The 21978-nt window shown below is 50.4% G+C and overlaps 1 protein-coding gene across 1 annotated transcript in view; it reads left to right on the top strand.

Moving 5' to 3' along the window:
- The first annotated feature begins 7298 nt into the window (after positions 1 to 7298).
- The window catches only part of GSN (gelsolin), a 54308-nt gene continuing 39628 nt past the window's right edge, over positions 7299 to 21978 (top strand). Inside the window, exons 1-2 of the mRNA XM_035723651.1 lie at positions 7299 to 7386; positions 18673 to 18763. The gene's annotated coding sequence lies outside the window, so the exon portion shown is untranslated. The remainder of the gene's footprint in view (positions 7387 to 18672; positions 18764 to 21978) is intronic.

Below are 21978 nucleotides of genomic sequence, written 5' to 3'. Positions count from 1 at the left end.
ACAGATGATTCTAACACAGTGATAAGTGCCATTTCACTTCAATCCAGTAAGTGTGTATTGAGGGTCTCTCTGTCCAGGTTGCTGTCCTGGGTACTTTCATAGGCAAGAAGAGAAATGAGCTATCTAGCCCTGTGCTCAAGGAGCTCACCATCTAGTGGGGGAGACAGTAAACTAACTGGTAATTACACCATTAAAAATAACCATCATTTAAAAGGAGATTAAGCAGTGTTCTGGGATGTAGAATAGCAGGGCAGATTTTTCCAGTCTCTGAGGGACACATCGCAGGGGACTGTGGGAGCAGGGAGGGTCAGCTAATATGACATGGCCCAGAGCAGTCAGGGAAGGCTTTGCCAAGGAGGTTCCCCCCAAACTGAGTCTGCACATGTAGGGAACAATTAAACGGTGGGGAATGTCGAGATGGGCAGTCCCAAGAAAGAACTGGGACACAAAGTCCTGGAGGTGTCAAGGTGACAGAAAGTAGGATCCACTCGCTGGGAGATCAGCAGGTGATTAGGTGGCAGAGGTGGGAGGGGACGAGATGAAGCTGGAGAGACAAAGTAAGGCCAGATCATGCGTGGCCGGGCTAAAGAAGCTGGGTATTTGTCTGGATGGTGATAAAATGTAAAGCTTACCAAGCCATGGCCCTTGGCACATAAGATTCCTGTAGCTTTTCATGGGTTCCATAAAACCAAACCAATTGTATTTTATGCCATGATTCCGTTGTATACTTTAAAAGAGGTGTCATAAATTGCTTGCTGAAGATTTACCTATTTTTCTTTTTTCATATCTAGAGAAAGAGGAATTTAAAAATCCTCTTGGGGTAATTCACCTTTAGCTGCCTGAAGGTTGCTCCCTCATCCTTGAAGGGAGACATGTAGGGCATTTGGAGACACAAAAAGAGGAAAGTTGGTAGTCCCTAAGGGCGGGTCTGCAGACAAACTGTGATATGGAGCCTCTGGCCGGCCAGGACCTTGCAGGATGGCTGTGGGAGAAGCTTGAGCGTGCGTCTAGGCTAAGCAGTGAGGCAGCTCACGGAGGCCCCTGGCACCTGCCCAGGGACCTGGATCTGCCAGGTCATCTGTCTGAGGTTGCGGTAAAACGGCAAAACTGTGCACCAGGGGGCAAGCAGAACTCCAGATTGCTGCTTGCTGAGGGTGTGGGCTGACCCTCTCCCTGCTGGGGTGCTTCAGCCTTGGGGTTTGGGAACATTCGGGAAGAGAGAAAAACTCCACCGGGGAAACACTGAGCTTCTTGTTAATCAGGCATTGAGTTACTCAAGTCTGTGCCTTTGATTTGAAAAACAAAGAAGTGAAACGATTGCATTTGCGCTGTGCATTCGTAGAAATTGCAGATGTGAGATAAAGAAAAGCTAGAGTGACTTGACCTAAAGTCTAACGTTGTGATGGACAGTTTACTAGATCTTAGGAGACAAATGCCCCCTGGCTCTCCTTGGGGCCAGTGCAGCAGAAGCAGGGGCTGAAAAATCCCCAGTTTTGTGAGCCAGGTCTGACCCCTCCTGGGGGGTGGTTGCTTCTACCTTCCCAGTTTGCAGATGGGATCATGGGGGCCCAGATGAGTGAGTGACTTGCCCTGGATCATTCTGCAAGAAAGAGGCAGGACAGGGAGTGAACTCAGGTGTCCGAATTCCCCAGGCAAGGCTCTCTGGACTCCAGCAAAGGGCTGCTAGTGCAGTAGTGGTGGTAAGAAAGGAGAAGAGAGGGAGGAAGAGCAGGCCCTGGGGAGAAAAAGAGAAGCACAACAAAATAGGGAGAAGAGAAAGGAGGAGGGGCAGAGTGGAGGACCCAGACCAAACTTCGACTAAAACTTAATCCAATCAGCTATTATGGGTGGTTTTTATTTATTTTTTTATTTTATTTTATTTTTTTTAGTTTCTCCACAAGAAGGTAATGCTTTGCTGTCCTGACTGTGTTTCTACTACAACTTGCAGCCGGAGATGCAGCACAAGATTTAAAAAAAAAAAAGAAGCCCATTGTTCCGTGTTGTGATAATATAACTCTCTGTAAATGGTGCAGTCCAGTGGACAAAGTGCTGCCCCCTCCCACCCCACTGGTGACCCGCGGGGACAGCTGAATGCCTTCTGGTCCGCTGAGCCCAGAAGAGTGGGGCTGGGCTTTCAGAAACAGCTGGGCTGATTCATCTAGAACAAAAGCCAGCTCTTCTGCTAAATCCCTGGCAGGCCCAGGCTGTGGGGCCAGTGGGCCCCTGTCCCCTTCCGTGGAAACTTCTTCTTGAGCTGGCTCCAACAGTGTCAGTCTCCTGCGTGAGAGCCTCTGACGGCTTCCCAGTGCCCCATCCCTTCAGCCTGGCCTGCTGTCAGTCCCACCGGGGAGACTGGCTTTGAAGTGAAACCTCAGTTCTCATCCTACCTCTGCCATTTCTCAGCTGTGCGACGTAAACAAGTAACTTCACCTCTCTGAGCCTCAATCTCCCCATCTCCGAACTGGGAGGGAGCATAGTTTCAATCTGAGGAATTTTCAATCAGTTTCAAAGGAGGGAATGCCTGGAGCAGGCACCTATGAATGCTGCTGTCTTCTTGCTGCCTGGTTTCATCTTCTAGAACTCAGATCATGTACCGTGTATTCCAGACATGCTAGCACGTGCTAACTCATCTTGAGCACCTCCGTGCCTTTTGACTATGGGGTTCCCCTAATGAGACCAGCTACTGTTTACAGAGCCCTTTCAGTGCAGCAAATGGTGGACATGGATAATTTCATTTCCATTTTTCCACAACTCTTGGAGGTGGACACAGTTATCAGATGAAGAAGCTGAGGCCCAGGGAGGTGTCCTTTAAGGCCTGGCTCATCTCCTTATTTGTAGTCTTCTTGGACCCTGTCTGTGTCCCCCAGCCTCCTTCCAACCCCACCCGAGCTTCCTCTGTTATGGTTCCTATAATACCTTATTGTAATTGTCTGTGTCCTTGGCCACAGGCCCTGCAAGGGTTGAGTCTATGTCTGATTCATCTCTATGCCCTTAGCCGTAAGCGCAAGGCTTGGCACATAACTCACACTCAGAAGAGCAGTAAGTAAATAATAAGTAAGGAAAAAACACAGAACATGAACTTCTGCCTCAAAGATTTTTTGGGGGGGTGCGTGTGTGTATGTATGTAAAGGGTTTTATGAATTACTTATTTCTCAAGCACAGCAGTTTATAATCTTTCTTAAAATAGATCTACATTTCTTAAACAACTCCAGATACCTTCCATATAAATAAATAGTGAGTTGTCATAAAGCATTTATGAAGCGTTGCAGGGAAGGGCCCTAACATTATCAAGACGAAATTCAATAATTCCTGATCCTGAATGGGAGGCCTGGAAGAAGCCTCACCTTCCCCCTGACTTTCTTCACTTTGGCTGTAGAAAGAACCTGGGCTTTGGGGACACACCCGGATTCAGATTCCAGTTCTACTTACCCAGCTGTGGAAACGTAAGCAGGTTGCTTATCTTTTCTGAGCCTGTTTAATGTATTTGAAAAACTGAAGATTATACCTAACTTGGAGGTAGTTATAAGGCTTAATTGACATAATAAATTGGCATAATAAGGTGACCAGGAGGCACCCCTATAATTTGAGTTTTAATTCTTGTTATGCCACTGTCACCAGGTCAGCTGTGTGTAGCTGCGGACAGGCTGCGTTTAACAACCAGCTGTCAAAATTCCTGGAGATTTAACAGCCAGCTCTGGTGCTCTAGCACATCACTGAAGGGACTCAGACTCCTCCCCTTCTTCCAGGCTTGTCTTCCTCCAACCTCCACACCTTTGCTGATTCTGTACCCCAGCAGAAGATTCTGTCCCATTCCTTACCTCCAATCTTAACTCTTTCCAGCCTTTCAAGCCCGGCTGAGTCCTCTCGCCTAGTGACACTGTCTTCTCAGCTTGGCTCTCCCTCCCCCTTTCTCTCCATCTACAGGTTACAGTGGGAGCAGCCAGGTTTGTGTAATATGACCCTGCCTCTCTGGCTAGAGTCACTGGATAAAGGGTAGGCATCTGACCCAAGTTAGCCTGTGGCCACAGACAAAGATTCCACCTCCCTGCTGGTAAAAGCTGTTTTGTGGAAAGCAGAGATGCTTGTCTGATTTGAGGCAGCACAAGGAAGCAGATGAGCTGAGACGGGCGATGGAGTCAAAGCACTTTCCAGGTACCCTGTATGCTCAGGCCTGCATCCGGGCTGACCCTGAGACCCAGCTGCATCCTGCCCTAAGGGCTCCTTGGGTTACTGCAGGATCCCCAAAGAGCACCTCTTCAATTAATCACTTGCACAGAATCCTGATCTTGTGCTCTGCTTCCAGGAACCCGCTAGAAGGCATTCAATGCTCAATAAATGCTTGCCTAATAACTTACTTTTCTGAGGTTAGCATCAGGAGAGCTCTGCATCCAAAAGAGCGCTCATGGATCCCAAATTCTTCCCTGGCCAACCCGGCCTTCTCCTCTCTGAGTTTCCCCACACTGATTTACCCACATCCATCACGCCATTTAATGGGGGTCTCATTGGCTTTCTCTGTGGAAGATGGTCACCTCAAAATGGTGGCCTCAGCCTTCAGAGATGGCCAGTCTTCACAGGCCCACTTAATTAACCATAATTGCTGTACCCCAAACTTTATTTCCAAATTCTGATAGTCCTGCTTGGTTTTGGTGTCTACTCCTATTACTGTCAACTGTGTTTGGGGTGGGGTGGGTAGTAGAGACATAGGTGCCAAGTGAGGGTCACTCCTGTGAGTGGGGAGAGGCATTCTCACAAGGGGAGCAACAGCTCCAAGTTATGTGCTGTGTAGCCTGGGTTGTAGCCTTTGTTTTCCCCATCCTCACTCCTGGAGGACGAGGGAGTGGTCTGGAGGTGGTCTTCTGGCAAAAGGATACATCCAAGTTCTTCCATGAGAGGGGATCCATATTATCAAGAACAAGAAGACATTCACTCTGGAGGTGAGGGTCTAGAGCAAAAAAGGCCTTACTGATGCCTAGGGCCAGCCGGGACAGGGGTACAAGTAGGAGTCTAGAAAGAAATGAGAATAAGATACCAAGGCAGAGGAGACTTCTTAGCATCCACGCAAGGCCGACTTGGCCCTGACTAAAAGGTCAGGCCAAGATCCATCCTGGCCAGCCGTGAAATACATGTGTTAATGTCTGCGAAGCAAAGGGCTAGGAATTTGCATGGCCCTTGAATAGAAGTATTGCTTATCTTCATTGGAATTTTTCATTATTTCTGGGGGCAGCCGGTGCTCACGTGCTTCTCCAGCACCAAGTGGAGCAATCAGAGGGTTGTATGGGCAAACCTGTGCTCCGCTGGCCTCAGTTTCCCCATGTCTATAGTGAGGGCTTGGACCAGATGCTCTCTAAAATTTCCTCCATCTCTAGCTGATATTCTCCAGTTCTAGGGAGACAGAGATTCAGAGGTTTACCTTTCTTTGCCGGAGAGAAGCTGCTGGCCTTGAAAATGATATGCTAGGCAAATCCGGGGCATGTGTATGCCAGGTCTTATAATCAAAGAGCTCGGAGCCGAATCATGTGTTTTTGCCTTTCTCCCCACCCGCCCCCCAGGGGGCCACAAGCAGCCTCTGAAAAAAGCAGAGAGTGGCAGAGGGAGGGTATGAGCCTTTCTTTGGGGTGAGCACCCTGCTTCAGTTCTTAGGGAAAGTGGAACTGAGTAGAGTTTCCCAAGCCAGGAAAGGTAGTGATGTATGACGTCAGACACTGGGCAAAGGAGAGAGGCCAACGACTCAGGTGTGTATGTTGTTACCTGCGTGAACTTGGGAGAGCTACTTAACCACCTCTGTGCCTTGGCCTCCTCATCTGAAAATTGTACATGGTAACACCTACCTGGGTGGGGAGGGGTGGATGAAAGTCCGTAGCACATGGGAAGCCCAGAGCATGGCATGAGGTGTTCAAGAAATGGTTCCTGAAATTACTTGAGTTGCAGAAAGAGAGGGGGAGGGCAGGTGGAAGAACTGAGCTGGGATTCCCCAGGCTGTGTGGCTTCCCTGGCTGCTACCCAATGGAAAAACAAACAAACAAACAAACAAGGGAAAGACCAGGAAGTGAGTATGGTGCTCTTAGCTCCTCTGCTCCTTGAACACCAGCTTTTCCTGCTTGGATCCCCAGAACCTGGCAATTACTGACTTGGTACATTTTACCTTGTGTGAGAGGGAGATATACCCAGCTGAACATGGGGTTGCTGCTCGCACCCAGGCTGGGAATGGACACCGTGGTCGTCTGGTCCAGTTTCCTGCTGTGGGAGTCCTCCTCACGTGGAGGGAGCCACAGAGCCACTGCAAGAGGCCTGGGAACCCATCTTCGCAGCAGGACTGCTGCAGGCCGTCCTGTGCCCTGTGCCATCATACAGGGCTGTTTCTCCAACGCATGTGAGATGCTGTTGAGATGAAGAAAATATCACATTTGTTTAAAAGTGACCTTGCACTCTTTTGTGACCTTGCACAAAAAGTGACCTTTTTGACAACGTGGATTTTCTCTGTCACCTAAAATATCCGCCATCACACTGGTAAGAACTTCCATTTATGGAGAATCACTGCCACTGTGCTGAGAGTCTTTCTCTGCCTCTTCCCAAGAGCCCCATGAAGAGGCAATTATTATATCCACTTTACAAATGAGGAAATGACACTTTGCCAATGTTAAGCCACTTGCCCAAAGTTACTGGACTGGTAAGCATCAGGAGTTCCAGCCAAGGCCGTTTGACTCCAAAGCCTCTTTAGATTCTTTTTTTAAGGTTCTGTTTTAAGGACAGGGATGCACTTGGCATTTCTTGTTCTTTCATTCTGAATAAAGTTGGGAAACATTCTCCTTTATTTGGTCCAGTGGGCCTAGCTGCTGCTTGCACACCTCCCCTGCTTTTGTTGGTAGCCCATTTCGCCCTCTCCTGAGGAGGGCTTTGCCTCCTGAAGTCGGAACTCTCTAAAGCTGAAATCTGCCTCCGTGGATCCCAGCGGAGCATGGCACGCTGCCCACCCCAACTGAGCTCTTTGGCCCCAGCCCAGCCAGCCCGGCCGCTCCCCTGGGTCTCCTTCCCCCCACTCTCCCCTCCCTCCTGCAGATCACCCCTCCGTGCTCTGAGACTCAGTTTATTCCTAGGAGGGGCCGGATGCCTTCCTTGCGGGGAGGTAGCGAGGGGTCTGCTAAAGTGACACAGAGTGCACTCGACGCACGCCAGCCTGGAGCCCGAGTGGCCACCCTCCCAGCTGCCTGCGGGCAGGGGCCGGCGCTCCTCCCCCGCCCCACGGCCCGGCCGCCCCGCCCCGAGGGCGGCTCCCGCCCGCGCCCTGCCCACCGCGGCCGAACGAGCGCAAAGCCCCCGCCCCGCCGCCCGGAACCAGCTGAGCGCAGCTGGACCCCGCAGCAGCCGTCCGCAGCGCCTCAGCAGCAGGTAGGGGAGGGGGGCGGCCACGGCCCCGGACATCTTGGGGATCCCGGGCATCTGGGTCCTTCTTCTCCCTCCCCTCCCGGTCCGAGCTAGCCCGCGTCTGGAGCTCGTCCCGGCAGCCGCCGGGCATCGCTGGAGAGGGGCTTCCTCCCTCACCTTGCTGGTCTTTGAGGGGACCAAGAAGGGTTGGACTGGGGGGCTAGGGCCGGGGAGGAAGGGGGCCGGGCCTCCACCTACAGGCCCCGCTGGGCTCGGCTGCAAGCACCTGAGCTAACCTTGACCCCGCCCCCGCGGGTTGGGGAACTGGGTTCGGAGTCACCACGGCAACTCGGTGTATCCCACCCGGGCTTGCAGGTAGCCGCGCGTCCGCGGTTTGGGCGGTGGCTCCGCCGGGGAGTCTCCTCAGCGGATCCTTGACTCCAAGGTAATAATGCCTTTGCCTGCTCTCCGCGGGCGATGAGGAGCCCTCCACCTCCTTCCTCTTTTTGGGCCCAGGACTGTTAGAAACTTCTTCCTTGTACTCGTCTGACATCTGCTTGCATTTGTTACCTGAAGGTGCCTTCTCCTCCTCGGCCCTGCAGTGTACGTTCCTTTCTCTGACTCACACGGAAACTTCTCTCAGAGTTGACGACAGTGATTGGAGTCTCCCATTCTCCTTGGGCCCCTATCTCTTCTGGGGGCTAATCACCCCCCGGATCTGGTCACAGCCGTGTCCCCCCTGCTCCAGTGCAGGCCGGCTACTCTGGGCGGTGGCCAAGGGTAAGCCCACGTTTTTGGAAGGCGGGGGCGCCTTTGGGTGGGCAGGGGACATTGGCTTCTTTTGCAGCCCTTTATCTGTCCAGACACACACCCTTTATCCCACCCTTACACCTTCCACAGAGCAGAGAGGGTATCTTTAAAACACCCAGAACTCTGAAGAGCGAAAGGCATTCAGGGATCTCCCGGGGGGGGGGGGGGGGGTAACTGGGCTTTGTGGAAGGCGGGGCCTCTTGGGAGGAGGCTCTGCTTTAGTTCGGCTCCTAGACACTTTTCAGACTAAATCCTGCATGGCCTGTTCTCCCAGGACGACATTTCTGACCAGCGCACTGGGACCGCTGGCTGCACCGCACCTTGCAGTGACCATGGCCTGCTGGAGTCGCACCGCAACCCCATTCCGCAGCTGAGAGAACTGCAGGGCCCCGAGAGCTTGCGATGGGCTCACAGTCACACTGTGACAAAGGGGCAGGGCTGGGACCCAGTTCCAGTTGGCCTTTGGCAGAGTCCTTCTAGCTGGTGGGGCTTTTTACTCTTTCTTGAGTGTTCCATTCATTGAGACATCCCTGCCCCTCCCCTCCCACACACTTGGGGGTGCTGTTTGGTGTTTCTTGGGGATGGGAAGGGGCTTGGAGCAGAGGAGGAAGGATGGGATGGGAGGTCAGGCAGCATCCAGCTCCTTTGAAATTCCATTTTCCTTTCTGAGGCCTTGCTATCTATAAATGTAGGGAAATTGTAAACAGCCGGGGAGCTTGTGTTGGCACGGGGGGCGGGGGGGGGGGGAGTTACACAACAGCAAAGAAGGTTTCCTTGTGAATCAGGGAAGGAAACTTTACTCCAGAATTTTCCATAGACTTTTTTTATTACGGACTAATATAAACCTAGGAAAGCAGGCAGCTGGGGGTGAGTGGGGAGGCTGTAGGGTTTGCCTCTCATGACATTTCCTTCCTTCCCTCCTTCCTCGATTCAACACTTGCCTGGGCCTGTGTTCTGTGCCTTGCCCTGTGAGGGCCCAAAAGCCTCCAGGAGGACAAAGCTCTCTGTCCTCAAGATACTTCCCATCCATAGTGATTGAAACATTCATTCAATCCCGAGAGTTATTTCAACCCATAAAGGGGTGACTAAGTCTGTCAGGGCAACCCAGGCCTCAAAAATAAGTATTAGGTTCCCAGAAGTTAAAGGAGTTGAGGGAAAAGACATTCTAAGAAACAGAAACAGTTTGTACAAAGGTACTGAGGTTTCTTGAGCAGTCCATGGCTAGAATGGCCATGAGGGAACCGTGCAGTTGTGAGAGTTGAGACCGTAAATAAAGATTGTAAACTAAGGGTTTGGACTTTATCCTGAAGGCAATGAGAAGCTGAGAAAGGTTTTGAGCAGACGACGATAAAAACTTTCCCTAATCTGGTGGTTGATGTAGGGCATGCATCAGAAGGGGCAAACTGGAGGCAGGGGGACCAGGAGGAGGGTGTTACGTGGTCCAAGTTAAAGAGAGTGCAGGTCTGAACCAGAGCAGTGGCCACCAGGATGGATCAGAGTTGCAGATTCAGGAAGCCCAGCCAAAGGTCTTAGAACCTGCTCTAAATTTCATTGAAAAGCAAACAACAGGCTGATAGCTACTGGATAAGGCTGCTAAATTATTTCGAGTTTTGCAGGTTTTTTTTTTTTTTAAAGTGGGAAAAAATATTGCTAAAGATTCTAACGTAGAGAAGAGTGTAGTGTAAACTTCATCCCTCCAGATCTCCTTCTTTCCCCAGAGGTAGCTATGGTTAGCAGCCTTGTGTGCACTTTACCAATCTATGATGGGCAAGAGCTGTTGATTGGATGCCTTACACTTCTCAGCCATCCGGTGCCATAGGTCACTTTCTTCCTACTCCTAGGGGGAGTTTGGGTCTTTCTTGAGAAGTTGCCAGGCAGGGACGCCTGGGTGGCTCAGTCAGTTAAGCGTCTGACTCTTCATCTCAGCTCAGGTCTTGATCTCAGCTCAGGTCTTGATCTCAGGGTCATGAGTTCAAGCCCCATGTTGGACTCCTTAAAAAAAAAAAAAAAGAAGAATTTGCTGGGTAGGTCATTGAGATGATCTCTGCATGATCTGTAGTCCTTTGCTGAGGCATTGATCTCTGGTTTTCTTCAAGCAAACTTTACAGTCTGTATCTACAGCCTCTGAGTGTATATATTTACTTATTAGAAACCACAGGACTGAGAGGAATTAGAAGCAATGATTTGGGAGCGAAGCTGCAGCCTTCATTCTTCTGAGTGACCTTTGGCAAGTCCTGGCTCTCTGGGCCTCAGTTTCCTCATCTGTGAAATGGGGGTGTTGTTGGCTGGCATGATTATAACAAAGAGCTGCCTTTTAGTGTATCAACCACAGGGACGTTAATTATTTCCTTGATTCCTCACCAGTGTTCCTCTGAGGTAGGCACTACTGTTTCCAGATGAGGTACCTGAGTCTAAATAATGTGCCTCCGGTTTTGTCGGCACTACTCTTTCCCCTTTTCCAGATGCTGGCACCCGGATTCTGGAATTCTGACTACAGAGCCCTGACTCTTAATCCCTGCACTAAATGTTATCCTGAAGTTTCCTTGTAGTCCTGACATGATGAGAACTGCTGGGGTTTTCACGGTGGCTGTGTGCACAGCTTGGGGAGCTCAGCTCTGCTGCAGAGAGGTCTGAAGGGCCTCCCAGGACCACCGTTGGGAAACTCATCCTATACTATCAACAGGATTCCAAAGTGTAGGTCAGTCTCCCCTCTGTTTCAGGGAATCAAGGCTGAGAGAACACAAGATCCCTTGTCCTAGGTCACTCTGTGAGTTGGGGTCCCAGCCAGGACCATCTCCCTGCCCTTTGGCAGAAGCAGGGAAAAGCAGGTCCTGGGAGGTATGCATTTTTCTGGGGAGGGAAAGGGAGAGAGCAGTGTTTAGGCAGCCAGGGTATGTTAAATAAAACTGTCTCCTCCCTTTCAACTGAGTGAGCGTGTGTCATATTTCAGCCTGATGTGGTTTGTGAGTTTGTAGCCCACAGGCAGGCTGGGTTCCTGCTGCTCGCGGGCTTCGCCCTCCCTGCCCCGCTCCCCGCTGCACTCCCCCATCATATGCTTGCTCTCCCCTGCCCTGGCCTGGGACCACATCAGTAATTTGAGGGCAGAGCAGAGAAAAGCAGTAGGCACAGTGGGCAAGGCTGGGCAGCAGAAGGCCTGGACTTGGGTCCTGGTTTTGCCACTGACAAAGTACTGGGTGACTTGTGCTAATGTGTGTCTTTCTCTGGGCTTCAGGGCGCACCCTGCACTAGAGGGGTGGGCAGGATAATATTAGGCTTTCCTGGCTCTGATGGTCTCAGAGTCAGAGGGTTTTGTGCTCAGTGCATGAACGTGGACCTCAAAGTGAGCCCACAGCAGTCATTATGTTTAACCTGCACCAGCACCAGCTGGAGATGCAGCTGCTGTTCATGACTTTGGTCTTTGTGGATTTTTTTAATTGTTTACCCCATAGTGCAGATAAGGAAGTTGAGGCCCAAGATTCATTTATGTATCTTATTCCCTGTTCTGCAAGCAATAAGAATCATGGCCGCCATGGGGAGCATGCTTGCTGTGTGTGTTCTCCATCTTGTCTGGTCTTTTCACAGCCCTGTGAGGGAGGAGATATTGCCTCCATTTCACAGACAGGGAAACTGAGGCTCAGCCTAGAGAGGTGAAATGATTTACCTTCTTTTCTTTGAGCCTCACAATAGCCCTGAGGTTGTCATGATGGGCCCTAATTTGTCGATGAGGAAGGTCAAGTTTGGAGATGTGAGCTCCCAATAACCTCACGGCCATTTAGGTTCCTGCCTGGCTCCCCATCCTGGTCCCTAATGGGGCCTTGCTTGTTCTGCCTCAGAGGGAGCCTCTTGTACCTCTTGCATTCAATGCTTAGACTAAGGGATAACAGGATCCCTGAAACCTGTTCTTCCCCAGGGGGCTCCAGAAATGGTTTCAGCCATAGCATCTCAGGGAACTCAGTGAAGGAGCCACACCAGTGGGAGTAGTTTCATTTATCTTGCTAAACTGATTAAACAAATAGTGTTATTACGTTCCAACCTCAACAAGGATATCATGTGGGTCTGGCTTATTTGCCAAGCAAAGGATAGATGGTATATATGAGCCTTCAGGCTGGGGCCTGGCCCTTAACCTCCTTTGTGTAAGCGATGTGGCGAGGCTGGGCCCTCAGTGGACACAGTAAATACTAGTTAATTTTTGGGGAGTGGCAAAGTGGTATGGGTGGTATCCTCATGGGAAATGAGGTGCTTTTTAAAATTTTTTTATTATGTTAATCACCATACATTACATCATTAGTTTTTGATGTAGTGTTCCATGATTCATTGTTTGCGCATAACACCCAGTGCTCCACGCAGAATGTGCCCTCTTTAATACCCATCACCAGGCTAACCCATCTGCCCACCCCTCTCCCCTCTAGAACCCTCAGTTTGTTTTTCAGAGTCCATCGTCTCTCATGGTTCGTCTCCCCCTCCGATTTACTCCCCTTCATTCTTCCCCTCCTGCTATCTTTTTTTTTTCCTTAACATATATTGCATTATTTGTTTCAGAGGTACAGATCTGTGATTCAACAGTCTTGCACAATTCACAGCGCTCACCATAGCACATACCCTCCCCAACGTCTATCACCCAGCCAAAGAAATGGGGTGCTTTTTCCTCCTTTCCTCCAAGGACTTTCCCCCCTGCCTTCCTTTTCTAATTATAATGAATGCTTATGATAAGGAAATTTAGCAAATAAAAAAATAAGAACTGTCCATAAATCTGCCAACGGGAGATAATCGCTGCTAACATTTGGAGGCATTTCCTTCCTGATATTTGCAGCACATTTTTTTTACCCCTATATAATTATGGTCATACCACATTTATAATTTTTCTATGCTGACTTTTTTTTTCAACATGATGACATAAATATTTTCTCATGTTGTTATGGACTGTAAATTTAATTTTTAGAAGAATTTGAGAAGTATTCTCTACCTAAGTAGATAAATGCATGTCTATTTCTATTTAAAATCTTTCATTCTGATAGTCTGGGGGATTAAAGAAATGAAATAATGCATTTTATTTGTAAAAAAAAAAACCCCAAGTTTTATTTTTTTTATTATGAAAATGATATATGCCAACCTGCTTTTTCATCCCTCTCTTGTTGTATCTAAGTGGGACTATACCATGGTTCACTTTCCTCTATTATCAGGCATTTTGGCTGCTTATAAACAATGCTGCAATGAACATCCTAGTGTATAAGTTAGTCTTCTTTCATTATTTCCTAAAAGAGAGCCCAAGAAATGGAGTTACTGGGTCAAAATGGTGCATTTTACAACCTTTGCTGCATTTTACCAAATTGCTGCCCAGAAGGCCCCAGCAGCTCTTATTCCCAGCAGCCATTTATGAGGGTGGCAGCCTTCTTGGTGGAACGTCAAAAGCTGGTTATCAAAGTTCTAGCTGTCTTACTAGAAGGCTCAGGGACCATTTCCCCCAAAACATCGTACTTCATTCTTTTATTTAGCAAATACATTTGCACAGTTCAGCATCGGTAAGGATAACAATTATGGTCCCAAGCAGAGAGAGAAGCCTGTTCTCATTTCCAGTTTCTGCTTGGGATTTGCAGTAAGACCTTGAGCTTAAGCCAGGTCACTGCTCTGCCTCCACGCTTAGGATGATGGGCTTGCCTTTGTGTTATCAGCCCTGAGAATTTGGTGGGACTGTGGTGACCACCAGCAGAAGGCTCCTCTCCTGACTGCCTTTTTGCCTCGAAATCGTTCTTTCAGATTCCAGCTTTTACAGTTAGACCTTGGGACTTGCCTGGCCCCGCCTCTTACTTCACGACCAGGGATACTTAGGCCCAGAGACAGCAATTAATTATCGTAAAGCACACAGCGAGCCCCTTGGTTGCTACTCCACCACTTGTGAGATTTTGTAAGTTATCATCTAAACCAAAACGAGTTCAATTATTAAACCCAAGGCCTGGGAAGATGAAGCAATGGTTAGGCCCCTCGTTTTCCTTGGCAGCATAGTCTTGGGAAAGTCATGCCTGATTTCCCCCCAACTGTGAAATGGGGAGTGGCACCTTCTCTGGTTCTCCTCCCTCTACTTTTCTGCCAGTCAAAGGTTTGATTTCAAGATCCAACAGCAGGTCTTGGTCTGTTGATTGTGCATCAAAATGGGGTGCCTAGTGCAGATGATAGGTCAGAGACTTAATAAATAGAATGACATAAAGAAAGATGTCTTTAAACTCTTTCCTCAGGGAAAGGGTTGTGGTAACAATATTGAAGTTGGACATGAAAGATGTTTTGGCAGATCTCAAACTTATTGTGAACATGGATCACTTGGGCATTTTGTGAAAACTCAGATTCTGGTTCACTAGCTCTGGGGTGGGGCCTGAGGCTCTGCGTTTCTAATGAGATCCCAGGTAATGCAGAAGTTGCTGGTCCAGGGACCACACTTTGCATAGTAAGATTCTAAATCCCTTGTTCAGGGCCCAGACCAGAGCCTAGATCTCTTAGTGTCTTACGGTAGAGGTTCTTTCTACCCATCAAATTTGCCTCTCGCTTTTGTTCTCTATGTGGAGTCAAACTGTTTAGTCCACAGCTGAGTTTCTAGAATCTGAACAGCCCTTGAAATATTTTGTTGCTAATTGCAGAGCCAGGTAGAGCCCTTTTTTAGGAGAGAGCGACTCAGCAGGAAACCATCTGAAGCAGGAGAAACACAGCTGAAGGACCTAGCATTCGTCTTATAACTATTTCCACCAGAAGTTGTATACTTAAGATTATAGACATTCTTCTCTTGAGTCTGTAGGCTGCAAACTACAGCTCTGGGGAGGCCTCAGCCTGTGATTGTATGCCTTTGAGCTAAGAATGGTTTTTACATTGTTTTAAAAGGCTGTAAAAACAAACAAACAAAACCCAAAAAACCCAAACCTAAAACCAAACAAGAAAGAATATGCAACAGACAAGGTATGGGGCCTGCAAAGCCTAACATATTTACTAACTGGCCCTTTACAGGAAAAGTTTGCTAACCCCTGATCTAGAGTAACCAAAGCTTTGTGTTTTTCTCTGTGCAAGAGAGCGAGCCTTAATGCCTGAAACTTAGCGAGACCAAGAAGTCCGCGAGGCAGCCTGCCTTGGTGGGAACTGTGTAGACATCTTAGTTGTGTGACTGAGCACATTACTTCACCTCTCTGAGCTTGTACCCTTCCTTCACAAAACAGGAACCATGATATCTGCTTGGCAGAGTATCATGACGATGAGACATGATGTATGTCAAGAGTTTAATACTTGGTAGGTGCTCAGAAAAGCAGGGTTGTCATTGTGGTGGCTATTTGAACCCTTCAGGGATTGCGAGGCAGAGATCATGTTTCTCCCACGAAATCTGAAAGTCCTCCCATTATGCTGGGAGCAGTCTTTTAGAAAAAACACCTCCGGCTTCGGGCCTCCCCCCACCCCACCCCCAGGGCAGGAAGCTCCTCTTCAGCCAGCTAGACATATGGGGTTCCTGGTGACTTGCACAATGTCACTAACAGTGAGCTCTCCACCCAAAGGCCAGCCCCTCCACTGGTGGGCAGCACTAACAGACTGTGCCTTCTCCCCCTTTCTAAGATATAATTCAGTAAACAGGCACCCCCGCAGGCCCCAGACTGGGATGGTGAGTCCTGGAAGGAAACATCTCTCTTTATGACTCCCTCTGGAGCATGTGGGTGGTGGACTAGAGTGAGTGGTTTGTGGATCTTGTTTTTAAGTTGTTGCAGCCTTAAGGTCCAGAATGGGAAACAGACCAACTTGGTGTTAGCTGGAGTTAATGCTAAACACAGCTGAATTGGCGTCTCTGGGGCTCCTCCCGTCCAGAGCCTGGGGAAGAGTATAATGCTCATTTTGCCCATAGGTGGCAGCACCTGTGCTCTTAGCCGTCTGTAAATGCACATGTGCATGAGTGTATGTTTACTCATATACATATATGCATGTGTATATGCATGTGTGCATGCGTGTGATTTCCTAGCTTCTTCCTTTGGTGAATCTTGAGCTGTGGTGACCCCAGCGCTGGCGCTGGGATCCATGGGAACAGATCTTAGTCTAACTGGGGAGGCTAACCAGGAAACGGACCATAGTCCAGTGTGACAGGGAAGACTAGAGTCCGTGGGGGAGCCCAGAGGAGCTCACCCTCACGGAGGAGGAGAGGTTAGAGCAAACTTCCTGGAGGAAACTGGGCTTGATCATGAGTGGAAGGAGAAATGAAGAACAGGGATGGAAGACAGTTCTGGAACACAGGAGACTCTGTGAAGATTACATGCGGACTCAGAGGGCAGAGAGTGCAGCTTCGCCTGGCTGGAGCTTGGAGGGGTGTGGGTGGAAGACAGGAACTGAAGAGGCTGAAGCTCATGGGACCAGCAGCAGCAGATCATGAAGGACACTGAAAAGTTCACTGAGGGTCTTGGACTTTATCTCTGGGGCTCTAGGGGAACCATGGTGGAGTCTGAGCAGAGGAGTGACACGGTCTGGGCTTGCACCATAGGGGAGAGAGGAGGTGGGGGGACCACTGCAGTCACCCAGATGACAGGTGGTGGTACCTGAACCTGGCTGTTGGTAGTGGGGGTGGAGACAAGAAGATGCATTTGAGCAGAACGGCAGGGCAGGGCAGGGCAGGGCATGGCGGGGGGGAGGTGGTGTTGGAGGCCTGAGTGACAGAGCAGGGGAGGTTGAGGAGGGTGGTGCCCTGGTGTCTAGTCTGGCCCAGGCTGTGGATGGTGGCTGGTGGTGCTGTTGCTGAGATGGGGAACATCAGGGGAGGAACAGATTACATTTGGGAAGAAATGTAGCACCACCAGTGAGGATGAGAGGGTGATTTGGAGGTGTGTAGAGGAAAAGCGGGCTGGATTTCAAAGGCTTGTCCTCACACAGAGTTAACAGAAAGTGAGAGGTCTTTAGTCACTTGCAGGAACACAATACAACCCAACTCTGCTTTGATCTATCCTTGGAACCAAGAAGTTCCAGGTGGAACTCTCTGAGGAAGGCCCACAGAGCTGGGATGGACACCAGTGCCAGATAAGCAGTCAGCCTCTTTTTCAGATCCCCTGCTTTGCTATGTACGCCACTCACAATGCAGAAATACACCGGGAATGCCTAGGCCATTGACTGTCAGCTGAGAACAGGGCTCACTGGTGTCTTAATCCCGGCAGCCTGCAGGGCCCCACGGCATTTGGGATCTTGGACTCTCTCCTCAGCTTGGAGAAGCTGGTTTGGGCAGAGAAATTTTCCAATGTAGGCAGGAGCCAGCTTGCTTAGCTGCCCCCCTGAATGTGGATAACTGGGGCTCTGGGGAATGAGGAAGGGTGCAGATCTAGTTTGTCCCTGAAAGGCAGGGGGCCAAAGGGCTGGGAGGCACAAGTCACTGTGGGGCCAGTGTTGGCTGCTCCTTCTTTCACTCCTTTAGCATATAAATCCACTGGTCCTGCTGTTTGCCAGCTCATGGGCCAGGACCAGAATTTCAGAGGCAAAGCAAACTGGCAGGGCTCCCAGCCTGATGGGAGAGAAAGACCTGTTGCCAGATAACGATCACAGGGTCTTACAATGGTAGAGCAAGGCTTAGGTGTAGAAGTGGGGATACAGCATGTAAACAGCTTGGGTCCCCAGACTGCACAAGCACAGAATGAGAAAAATATAATTTTTAGAAAAAGGTTTAGAGATTTAATTAACAATCAGAGTAAACATATGCTGTTCAAAACCCTTGACATATCTTATCTCATTTAATCCTTATAATAGCCTATGGAATAAGTTCTGACATAATCCTTCTTTTACAGAGAAGGAATCTGAGACTCAGGGTGAAGTAACCTGATCAAGTTATGCAGTTAGTTAAATGAGGCGTCATTTTGTCTAACTCCAGAATCCTGAACCATAGCTCTGAAGTTGACCATAAGCTGAATTCAGACATGCCCTGGGGTTGCCTTACATGCAAATGGGATTTTAGGTTGGATTAATAGAGGCATGATATCTAGAATGATGGAGGTGAGAGTTCTGCTTGCCCTGCCCTGGATAGAGCTCGCCTGAATGTCAAATTTTGGGTCTTGTGCTGTCAATAGGGACAAGGTTCATTTGGAGCTGATCAGGGAAGGGGGTGAGGGAGGGAACCAGACACCTGGTCTGGTCTCAGGAAAAGCTGGAGGAAAGAGGGCATACAACTTGTAGAAGACTTGAGGGGCCCAAGATCACTGTCTTTTTCTCTAAGGAGCCATTGGGAAATAGGGTGACAGACCTATTCTGGGTGATCTGAGCAGATAGAGCAAGAACCAGCATAGGGGGAGAGATTTTAGCCCATCCTCAGGACAGTTCTTTCAACCAGCTAAACTCTTCAACAGAAGGTCTTACAGCCCTGGCAGGAAGTGAGTGCTCCATTGCTTGAAGTGTGCAAGTAGAGGCTGTGTGACTGTGGTGGTGGGTGCTGGGGACGAGTGGAAGTATCAAACGGGGATTTGACCAGATGATCTCGAGTGCCTGATGTTGAGATTCTTGGCCCTTTATTTACAGGTGGTGCTGATAACTCCCTTGTACCGTGCCTCTGACGTGGTCCCGGCACCTCTGCACGGAGCAGTCCTCTTCCCCCTCACAGCCCTGCAAGGTAGGTGGAGCAGAGCAGACACCCCTACATCCTCCTAAACCCAGTTCTGGCTGCCCAGGGGAGTCTGGAAGGGACAGTGGAAACAGCTGCTGGTCACTGCCGTGGATTCAAAGGGAGTCCCTGAGGTTTCTCTAGTAAAGCCCAGAGTGCGTTCCTGCCCATTGCCTCATTTGTTCCTTGCTCTCCCTTGTGAGGGAGGCCGGGCAAGGGTGATCGTGTGGGGAAGACACAAGGGCTGGGCTGGGTGCCAGGGCGCCCTGGGCCCCTATCCTCGCTGTGCCATGTTCTCACTGTGTGGCTGTAGGAAAGTTGCTTTCCCTCTCAAGGCCTCTGTTAGCTCTTCTGTAAGAGGGTGAATTCCCTGGAGGTCCAGGAATTCTCCCCCGAGGCTTTGGAGAGGTGAGAAAAAGCTGGGCCCTGGCTGCCAAGTCTCCAGGCTTGTTGACCGTAGGAGGAGTACCCAAGCTGTGTGAGTCACAGGGAGGTGGATGAGTCATACCCACCTGGGACAAGAGGCAGGAGAGGGCCAACATGACTATCCGATTCACAGGTGACCTGCTGTAGGAGGCTGACGCGCAGTGGGTGGGCATGCAGCGCTCTGGGCTGGAAGCAAGGGACCCACTTCATGACCCAGTTTAGGCCTCAGTTTCCCCGCCTGTAAAATGGGTGTATTGGTCTCCCACTCACCCACCTAACAAGGTTGTGAGGACTGTACAAGCTTGTAGATGCTCAAGAGCTTTGTGAGCTGCAAAGTGGGAAGGATCCCTACCAGGGGAAAAACCCAGCCTCCAGTGCCGGAACAGAAGTGAATTTCTAATAGCAACTGTGCGGAGAGCCTGGAAAGCACCCCCCAGCTCATGACATCACCCTTGGGGGCCAAAAGGAGAAGGGGGCCGAATGACTCCAGGGTTTACTCATTTGCTGTGGCCCGGCTGGCTTTCGGGTGGTGACACTCCTCGGAGCTGTTCCTCTTTCCTAGAGCTTAGATGCAGGGGCCTTCTGATGGTCTCCGGAATGCTTTGTCAACAAACCCAGGGATTCCTAGAAGGCTGGCTAGGCATAGAGATGTGACTTGGCCCACTTCAGCTGCGCCCTAAGGGTTCTGTAGCCAAAGGGCCAGCCTTGATGGCTGCCCAGAAGGGAGGGAGCTGGGGCCAGTCTTTGTTCTGATGCTCCTGCTTTGGGGCCTGAGCACTGACAGTTCCCAGAGCTGAATTGCCTCAAAGTGATCTGTCACCAAAGAGTGTTACGCTCTGCCAATGCTTTTGACAGCAAGGACAGAGGGACCTGTCTTCTGTCTTCACCACTTCTGCAGACCCTGCCAGGCCAGGCTGGCTCAGGCCCAGCTGAGTACCTGTTAATAAGAGCTTTGCTACCCCACCCCCTTCAAGTGCTGCCCCCTTGCAGTGCGCCCCGCCTCAAGCCTACCTCTGCTGAACTGGGGTTCGACCAGGGGGCCCCAGGGACCTCCTACTTGTCAAAATCCGATGGCACTTCCTCAGGTCTCCACGTACCACCTGCTGCAGCACTGGATACCTTTCCTTCCGGAAGCGCTCTCCTTGTTGCTCCTGGGAAGCTGCCCCCTCTCAGTTGATCTGCCATTTCTCTGATCTTCTTAGGGCCTTGTCTTCCTGCCTCCGATGTTCACCAGGATTCTCACCACCTTCTGGTCTTGAATTACACATATAGGTTCATTTGCTCCTTTGCTCATTCATTCAATCATGTGTGCCTCACCAGATACCTGGGCCCGGAACCGGTGTTAGAGCATCAGCAAAGAACAAGATTTTCCCATCCCTCATGGGCCGTGCGGTGTTGGGGCTTACAGCACTCAGCCATGATACACATAACAGACCCAGCTGAGAAGGAGATGACTAGGGTTATAAGAGCACGTGGGTGGGTGTGGTGGCATATTGACCCGACACAGGACTGAGGCCTCCCTGAGAAAGCCCAGACCTGGAGAGGGGACGGCAGGTGGCTGCGTGAGCAGGGAAGGGAGCCCCCAGGCTCGGGGAACAGCACGGACATGTGGTTGTGAGGCAGGATGTTGCATGTGGAGTCGTTGAGTAAGAGGAAGAGAGGAACATGACCATGGGAGGAACTGGAAGAGAGGAGCATGATCATGACCATGGAAGGCCCTGGAGACCAGGCAGCACCCAAGGCATGCAGGCCCTTGGGGGCGTTGGTCAGAGTTTGGATTTTTATCCTAAACCACTGGGGCACCACTGGAAGTCTTAAAGCAGGAGAGAGACCTGCACAAATTGCCTTATTAGGGGGAGCCCTTGAGAGAGCTAGCGCAGGTCCCTGACTCTGACCCGTTCTGAGGGTGTAATTTTTGGCTCTGCCACAGCGTGGTGTCCTGACGCTATGCCTCAGTAGAGGCTTCCAGGCTTGGTGTTGGTCAGTCCTGGGAAATGTGCACTTTCCAGCATTCTCTGCTCTTTGCATCTTTTCATTTACCTGGCCAACCCTTGCTGAGCTTCTGCACTGCAGAGGGGAGGTGAGTTAGATCCCACCCTGCCCTTGGAAATCCAGATTTGTGGGGGCTGAGGCCCAGAGTGCACTGTCTCCAGGAGCCAGGAGGGCATTTCCTACTCTACGTCAAGCGCTGGGCTAAGGGGGCACCGGGACATTCCAGCCAAGGGAGTCACGTGTGCAAAGGCCACCCAGAGCCGCTGTGCTTAGGGACTAGTGAGCAGTGTGGCTAAAGCAGGAATGTGGGGCCGAGGTGGGGAGTGGCCCGAGATGCTGGGTCTCAATCCTCTGGGTGCCAGGGAGCCATGGACAGGCTTTGAGCTAAGGAGTGATTTGCACAATGCAATTTGAGAACAGGTGGGAGGCGGAGGGGAGAGAAGTGGGAGGGTCAACTGGTTGGAGAGAATGAGTGTCACTGGGTGAAGCCTGGTCACTCCCACCCACCTGCACACGCACACACACACACACACACACACACACACACACACAGTAAAATACTCTTCCCCTTCCTGTCCCCTGCCCTTATTGGGTTATGTCCCCGTTGGTCGGCACTCCTGAGCCACCAACACCATTTCAATGCAGTACCAAGTGCGGTTACATCCTGGGCACCAGAGGCAATGGTCTGAGCCTGAAACGTCACTCTGGCCCTGACTTGCCTGTCACATCCCTTAATCCCTTAGCCTCAGTTTACTCACCTGTGAAAATGGGGGTGATAGAGGATTGCTGAGGATCACCAATGGGAA

The sequence above is a fragment of the Zalophus californianus genome, chromosome 13, assembly GCF_009762305.2.
Source record: "Zalophus californianus isolate mZalCal1 chromosome 13, mZalCal1.pri.v2, whole genome shotgun sequence".
NCBI lineage: Eukaryota > Metazoa > Chordata > Mammalia > Carnivora > Otariidae > Zalophus > Zalophus californianus.
This window is presented reverse-complemented; position numbering and strand designations above follow the sequence as displayed.